Raw genomic sequence first — 9,158 nt, 5'->3', positions numbered from 1 at the left:
TAAACAGATTCAACTTAACACAACAAACCTACACAGTCCCTGTCTTGTTTGCACTGCCTGTATACTGCTGTTCTGAGTATATAGGGCCTGGGGGCCACACCCATTTCCTTTTTTTACTATGGGTACGGGGTTCCCCTTAATATGCGTACAAGACCCAAAGGGGCTGGTAATGGGCAGGGAGGGCTACCCATGCCATTTTTCTCAATGATTTTCAACCATATTGCAGGAACCAGATATAACATTAAAACCGCAAGCAGTTTTTAATGATGTTTTTTCCGTTTAATGTCATTTTGTGCAGGGACTGTTCTAAACACGGGAAACACGTGGCACTTCACAGGCATACCACAGACACCCCCTAGGCACGATATTTAAAGGAATATTTCACTTTTTTTTTTCATCGTCATTAAAATCAGTGCTCCCACCAAAACGGCCATTTTTAAAAACATTTTAGGCATTGACCCATGTCCCCTGGGGCAGGAGCCAGGTCCCCAAACCCTTTTTAGGACAGTATCTTGCATATTAGCCGTTAAAATTAGCACTTTTAATTTCGAACGTTCGAGTCCCATAGACTTCAATGGGGTTCTAAAGTTCATACGAATTTGGGGTCCGTTCGAAAAAGTTCTGGTGCGAACCGAACCGGGGGGTGTTCGGCTCATCCCTAGACACCGCTCAACCTCTTCAAACAGGAGGGTACGGGCATATAGTACGGTGTGCTTTTTTTGTACAAGGAAGTGAGCCAAAGGTAGAAAAAAGGTCTGTGTGCTCGATTAAATAAATTGTTTATTGAGTTATGCATATACATGGTCTACTGGTCACATGTGTTGAATTCCTCCGAGATCCATGCCTCATTCATTTTTATAAATGTCAGGTAGTCAACACTGTCGTGAGCTAGGCGATTATCGGTCACGATCCCCCCTGCTGCGCTGGACGTCCTTTTGGACAGGACACTGGACGAGGGGCAAGCCAACAGTTCCATTGCAAATTGGGCAAGCTCTGGCCAGAGGTCAAGCCTTGCCCACCCAGTAGTCCAGGGGTTCATCACTCATCAGAGTGTCCACATCGGCCATTAACCCGATGTAGTCGGACATCTGTCGGTCTAGTCGTTCCCTGATGCTGGATCCGGATGACACCTGTTGATGGATCGGCTGAAAGAACGACCCCATATCAGAAGTCACCAACACATCTTCAAACCACCCTCTTCTTGCAGGTGCTGTTGGATTGGTCCCCGCAACTCTTTCTCTGGGAGTGGGAATTCCTCCTCTGCCAGCGCACACAAAAGCAGAATGCAGCAGTTGTCGAAGCAAGGTCTGTAAGTGCTCTATTCTGACAGCCCTCTGTGATGGTGGTAACATTTCCGCCATTTTGTGTTTGTACCGGAGGTCTAAGTACGTTGCCACCCAGTACTGGTCCTTGACCTTTATGCTTTTTATACAGGGGTCCCTGTTAAAACACTGGAGCATGAAGGCCCCCATTTGCACTAAACTGGAAGTGGCTCCTGCTCATCATCCAGGATAATGTCATCCTCCTCTCCCCATCCACGCACAACAACAGGGATCCCAGAAAGGTTTAAAGCATGCTCTTCTTGCTCCTCCTCATCCGCCCCGGCACCATCCTCCTCTGACTCCTCTTCAGACTCCTGTTGTTGACTTGTCTCAGATAGAGTAGCCCCCCCTGGGAATTCATCCAGCATTGCGACTTCCTCATCTTCCTGCTCTTGCTCCTCCACGGCTTGATCAATGACACGACACAATGCACGCTCCATAAAGAAGGCATAAGGTACGATGTCACTGATGGTGCCATGGCTGCGACTGACTAGTTTGGTGATCTCATCAAATGGGCGCATGAGCAGCCACTGGCGTGGTGAAAAAAAACCAAGCTCCCAGAACCTGTTCTGCCGCAGAGTTCGTACAGGTAGTCTAGTTAACTGCACGTTTCTGCTGGAGCAGCCTATCAAGCATATAGAAGGTTGAGTTCCATTGCGTCAGGCAATTGCAAATAAGACTTCTGACCGGCAGATTGTGTCGCAGCTGAATGTCAGGAAGGCGAGCCATGGCTTTTCCTTGCCTGCAAGATGTCCTGGACCCCAGGGTATTTGACAATGAATCGCTGCACGACCAAATTTAAGATTTGTGCCATGCATGGCAGGTGCTTAATTTTGCACTGTGTCAATGCGCTAAGCAGATTGGCACCGTTGTCACACATCGCTTTACCAACTGTCAAATTGAGCGGTGCTAGCCACTGATCTGCCTGTGAACGCAAAGCTGAAAGGAGTGCAGGGCCAGTGTGGCTCTTGGCTTCCAGGCACAACAGATGCAGCACAGCATGGCAACGTCTCACCTGGCATGTCGAATAGGTTCTGGGGAGCTTGGGCGGCGCAGCGGAAGAGACGCTAGCAGCAGAAAAGGAGGAGTCAGCCGAGGAGGAGAGGGAGGAGGATGGAGTAGGAGGAGGAGAAGAAGAGGCAGGCCTGCATGCAATCCGTGGCGGTAAAACCAAATCTACACGGGTGCCACGGTTTACATACTTGACGGCCGCCAGAAGGTTCACCCATTGGGCAGTAAAAGTTATATACCTTCCCTGCCCGTGTTTGCTAGACCACGTGTCTGTGGTCAGATGTATCTTGGCACCGTCAGGAGTCCACTCTGCAACCCCCCTGCCTTGTCCAAGTACCCCCTGCATATTAGCTGTTTTGCTGCATACCTCGCAGCCGTGAGGTAATTATTTAATATAACCAGCACTGGCACGGAGCACCTTTGGAAGGGAGTTGACCTGGCACATTGCACTTTATTTGTGTTTTTGATATTGCATCCAATGTTCCACGATTGGACTGTGTATGGGACACTCTATTGAAATCTGTTAATTTGCTGCTATTGAGTTTCTAATTTTTTTCCCGTTTGGAATTGAACTACTACTTTGTTTTTTTACACCGTTGTTTCCTGTGTCTAGATCACATTTTCTTTTTTCTGTGGTTATAGAGCAGTTTTCTTTCTCTGTGCGTATATCACATACTTCTATTTTATATATTTTTATATATACCAAAATCTTTATTATATGTACCTTTTGGTCTTAATGCACATTATTGTGTACTTTTTGACACTTGAATGATGCACAGGAGCACTTTATATCAATTGTTTATGTAATGCACAGATGCACTTTTTTGATTTTTAAGTGTTGTAGCTTTTAAGCACTATTGCACTTTTTTTGACATTCGTTAATTTATCATTTATTATAAATTTTTATTTATTGTATTAGTTTTGCTGGTATTTGGGAAGTGCAACACAACACCCCCCCCCCTTTTTTTTCTGTATCTTGGCACCGACACTGTGTGCCAGAGATACATTCACTTTCCGCTGAACATGGCCATATAGCTCTGGGATGCCCTTCTGTGAGAAATACTTCCTTCCTGGGACCTTCCATGGTGGTGTTCCAATGGCCACAAATTTTCGAAAGGCCTCCGAGTCCACCAGTTTATATGGCAGTAGTTGGCGGGCTATCAGTTCTGACAAGCCAGCCGTAAACCATTGGGCAAGAGGGTTATCTGGCGTCATAATTTTTTATGCTCGAACATTTGGCCCACGGAAGCCTGCCTTTTTCCAGAAAAACGTGAGGATGGCATGATGGAAGGTGGAGTGGAGGACAATTGTGAGGAGAGAGGAGAAGTAGAAGACGAGGCTGGACGGTGAGAGCCTGGAGTGTGGCTTTGTGGGTTCTGTTGTTCCCACTGGGCTCGGTGATGGCAGCTCATGTGCCTTCTTAAGGCCGGTCATCCCTAGGTGAGTGTTGGGCTTACCGCGACTTATGCGTTGACTGCAAAGGCTGCAGATGGCAACACTATTGTCAGCAGCGGACACGTTATAAAAAAGCCCACACTGCGGAGCCTTGTGCCGGCATCCTGGGAGCGCCAGATGTGACCGTACATGGTTGATGCCTCGCTCCTGATACATTAGCAGTCTGCTTTGTCCCTCCTGTGCAATCTAAGTTCTGCCTGCTTCTCCTCCCTATCTGCTGGTCCATATCTCCCTCTGAACTCCCCTCCTCTTCCTCTCTTGTGGGCACCCACGTGACATCACTAGACACGTCATCATGGACGTCACCTTCCCCACCGATATAATTAGAGATCTCGGAGTAGGCAGCAACACCGGGGACCAACCTCCTCCTTGGACTGATCTGGGTACTGTTGTCGGACTGCTGAGTGGCGGTTGTTGCTACCTTCTCTTCCTGATCCAATGCCAAGAGTGGCTGCGCATCGGAAATGTCTTGATATGGATCGGAAAATAGTTCCTGTGGCTCAAGCGGAAGGTATATGGTGGTGGTGGTGGTGTTGGTGGCAGTGTCTTTGTGGGTGCACACAGCAGAGAGTGAAGAGGGTGCAGATCGAGAGGATGAGGAGGGTGCAGAAGAGTAAGGCTGAGTGAGCCACTCAACCAAGTCTGGTGCGTCCTTTGACGTAATCGCACGCGCCTGCTGCAATTTGCCACTTTGGCTCAAGTCTGTTGCTCCTGCCCTACCCCTACCACCCCTGAGGAAGGGCCTACCTCTTCCTCTGCCTGTCATTTTTTAAATGACCCTGTGACAAAAGTCTCTAGAGAAGTGCAGTATGTATGTGGAAGAAGGTATATAACACCCCGCTTCGATCTTTCGTTTTTGGGGGCCACTGGTCTATCACACCAGTTATAATAATTTTTTTTTATAGCGTTTGTCACTCTTTGTAGTATCGCTGCAGAATTGCTCAGCAGTCACAATGCTGCACAGTGGAAATGCACTATACTATGCTTTCTATATGTGCAAGTATTTTATACGTGTATTACACCACTATATACTGCACACCAAATAGTACACCTATACCAGTCCTTAAAAGGACCTTTGTGGACCTAATAGTAGCTAGCTAGTAGCTAGTGAATTGCAGACTGTCCCGGCTCCAAAAACCAAACTGTCCCTCCCTACACTGAGAAACGACATCTGCAGAATCGGTCAGCAGCACTTCATGCAGTGCACAATAATATGCTTTCTATATTTGAAAGAAAGTATATTATACGTGTACAACCCTATATACTGTACACCTATAAAAGTACCTTTGTGGACCTAGTAGCTAGTGATTTGCAGACTGTCCCTGCTCAGAACACCAAACTGTCCCTCAGTCCCTACACTGATAAAAGACAGCTGCAGAATCGGGCAGCAATCAGCTCAGCAGCACAGCAGTCAAGTATAATATGCTGTCTATATTTGAAAGAAAGTATATTATACGTGTACAACCCTATATACTGTACACCTATAAAAGGGCCTTTGTGGACCTATTAGCAAGTAATTTGCAGACTGTCCCTGCTCAGAACACCAAACTGTTCCTTAGTCCCTACACTGATAAAAGAGAATCAGGCAGCATAGCAGTCAGCAGTGCACCATACTATACTTTGTATATTTATAAGAAAGTATAATATACGTGTACAACCCTATATACTGTACACCTATACCAGTCCTTAAAAGGACCTAGTAGCTAGTGATTTGCAGACTGTCCCTGCTCAGAACACCAAACTGTCCCTCAGTCCCTACACTGATAAAAGACAGCTGCAGAATCGGGCAGCACTCTGCAGCACAGCAGTCAGCAGTGCACCATAATATACTTTGTATATTTGAAAGAAAGTATATTATACGTGTACAATCCTATATACTGTACACCTATACCAGTCCTTAAAAGGACCTTTGTGGACCTAATAGTAATAGCTAGTTATTAAACTGACTGTCCCTGCTCCACACAGCGTCCTGTCCCTACACTGACAAAAGACAGCTGCAGAATCGGTCAGCAGTGCACTCAGCAATCAGCAGCACAGCAGCAGTGCACCAGAACCCTATATACTGTACACCTATACCAGTCCTTAAAAGGACTTTTGTGGACCTAATAGCTAGCGATTTGTGTCACTACAGTCTGTCCCTGCTCCACACAGCAACCTCTCGCTACACTGACAAAAGACAGAATGTAAAATGGCCGCCAGATCAGGTCTATTTATAAGGTAGGGGGAATGTCCAATTGGCCATGTGCTGAAATGTCTCAAATGGCTGTCCTGTACCCCATGATGGATGTGTCATGGGTCAAAGTTCTTCACAATGTAAACAAGTGTGGCTGCCACAGTGACCAAACGCAAATAAAGGTTTACATGTTTCAGACCATAAGGCCTTAGTCATTACCACCGTGTTAAATATGGTGTTATCGGTCTCACTCTCTTATACTGGTCACTGGAAGTTCAACATGGCACCTCATGGCAAAGAACTTTCTGAGGATCTGAAAAACAGAATTGTTGATCTACATAAAGATGGCCTAGGCTATAAGAAGATTGCCAAGACCCTGAAACTGAGCTGCAGCACAGTGGCCAAGACAATACAGTGGTTTAACAGGACAGGTTCCACTCAGAACAGGCCTCGCCATGGTCGACCAAAGAAGTTTAGTGTAGGGTGCTCAGCATCATATCCAGAGGTTGTTTTTGGGAAATAGACGTATGAGTGCTGCCAGTATTGCTGCAGAGGTTGAAGGGGTGGGGGGTTGGCCTGTCAGTGCTCAGACCATACACTGCACACTGCATCAAATTGGTCTGCATGGCTGATGCCCTAGAAGGAAGCCCTTTCTAAAGATGATGCACAATAAAGCCTGCAAACAGTTTGCTGAAGACAAGCAGACTAAGGACATAGATTACTGGAACCATGTCCTGTGGTCTGACGAGACCAAGATAAACTTATTTGGTTCAGATGGTGTCAAACGAGTATGGTGGCAGCCAGGTGAGGAGTACAAAGACAAGTGTGTCTTGCCTACAGTCAAGCATGGTGGTGGGAGTGTCATGGTCTGGGGCTGCATGAGTGCTGCCAGCACTGGGGAGCTACAATTCATTGAGGGAACCATGAATGCTAACGTGTATGGTGACATACTGAAGCAGAGCATGATTCCCTCCCGTCAGAGACTGGGCCGCAGGGCAGTATTTCATTCAACATAACAACCCCAAACACACCTCCAAGACAACCACTGCCTTGCTAAAGAAGCTGAAGGTAAAGGTGATGGACTGGCCAAGCATGTCTCCAGACCTAAAACCTAATGAGCATCTGTGGGGCATTCTCAAATCATCATGGAGGAGTGGAAGAGGACTCCAGCGGCAACCTGTGAAGCTCTGGTAAACTCCATGCCCAAGAGAGTTAAGGCAGTGCTGGAAAATCATGCTGGCCACACAAAATATTGACTTTGGGCCCAGTTTGGACATTTTCACTTAGGGGTGTACTCACTTTTGTTGCCAGCAGTTTAGACATTAATGGCTGTGTGTTGAGTTATTTTGAGGAGACAGCAAATTTACACTGTTATATAAGCTGTACACTCACTACTTTACATTGTAGCAAAGTGTCATTTCTTCAGTGTTGTCTCGTGAAAAGATAAAATAAAATATTTACAAAAATGTGAGGGGTGTACTCACTTTTGTGAGATACTGTGTGTGTGTATATATATATATATATATATATATATATATATATATATATATATTTGTGCTCATAGGTTTACATACCCTGGCAGAATGTATGATTTCTTGGCCGTTTTTCAGAGAAAACGAATAACACAAAAACTTTTCTTTCACTCATGGTTAGTGTTTGGCTGAAGCCATTTATTATCAATCAACTGTGTTTACTCTTTTTAAATCATAATGACAACAGAAACTACCCAAATGACCCTGATCAAAAGTTTACATACCCCAGTTCCTAATACCATGTATTGCCACCTTTAACATCCATGACAGCTTGTTGTCTTTTGTGGTATTTGTGGATGAGGCTCTTGATCTTCTCAGATGGTAAAGCCGCCCATTCCCCTTGGCAAAAAGCCTCCAGTTCCTGGAAATTCTTGAGCTGTCTTACATGAACTGCACATTTGAGATCTCCCCAGAGTGGCTCAATGATATTGAGGTCAGGAGACTGAGATGGCCACTCCAGAATCTTCACTTTATTTTGCTGTAGCCAATGACAGGCCGACTTGGCCTTGTGTTTTGGATCATTGTCATGTTGGAATGTCTAAGTAATTCCTGGCTGATGAATGCAAATGTTCCTCCAGTATTTTTTGATAACATACTCCATTCATCTTGCCATCAACTTTGACCAAATTTCCTGTGCCTTTGTAGCTCACACATCCCCAAAACATCAGCGATCCACCTCTGTGTTTCATCATAGGCCTTGTTGATTCCACTCCAAAATCACCAGGGTATATAGACTTTTGATCAGGGTCATTTGGGTAGTTTCTGTTGCTATTATGATTTAAAGAGTAAATGCAGTTGGTTGATAATAAATGGCTTCAGCCAAACACTAACCATGAGTGACAGAAATGTTTCTGTGTTATCATTCATATTCTCTGAAAAATGGACAAGAAATCATAAATTCTGCCAGGGTATGTAACCTTATGAGCACAAATATATATATATATATATATATATATTATACACACACACACACACACTATTGCCAAATGTATTGGGATGCCTTTACACACACATGAACTTTAATGACATCCCAGTCTTAGTCCGTAGGGTTTCATATTGAGTTGGCCCACCCTTTGCACCTATAACAGCTTCAACTCTTCTGGGAAGGCCGTCCACAAGGTTTAGGAGTGTGTCTAAAGCCCCATACACACTATCAGATTATCTGCTGAGTTTTTCCTTCAGATTTACCAAAACCATGTAGTAGAAGGGCCTGCCTGATTGCAAACACATTGAAACTCCTAAGGTTTGTCCTCATATTATATGGTTTTGGTAAATCTGAAGGAAAAACTCAGCAGAAAATCTGATAGTGTGTATGGGGCTTAAAGGAATGTTTGACCATTCTTCCAGAAGTGCATTTGTGAGATCAGGCACTGATGTGGATAAGAAGGCCTAGTTCGCAGTCTCTGCTCTAATTCATCCCAAAGATGTTCTGTTGGGTTGAGGTCAGGACTCAGGGGTTGGTTTTCAGGACTCTTAAGGTGTCAGCATACCAAGACATTTTGGACAATTTCATGCTCCCAACTTTGTGGGAACAGTTTGGAGATGGTCCCTTCCTATTCCAACATGACTGTGTACCAGTGCACAAAGCGCGGTCCATAAAGACATGAACTTAGTAAAAGGTGGTGGAATATTAACTTCAAGTGCAAAAATTCACATTATAATAGT

Source organism: Lithobates pipiens, unplaced genomic scaffold, assembly GCF_037356315.1.
Source record: "Lithobates pipiens isolate NorthernLeopardFrog02 unplaced genomic scaffold, aLitPip1_a1.2 Scaffold_16, whole genome shotgun sequence".
NCBI classification, from domain to species: domain Eukaryota; kingdom Metazoa; phylum Chordata; class Amphibia; order Anura; family Ranidae; genus Lithobates; species Lithobates pipiens.
The sequence above is the reverse complement of the archived record's forward strand: the minus strand, read 5'-3'. Positions refer to the sequence as shown.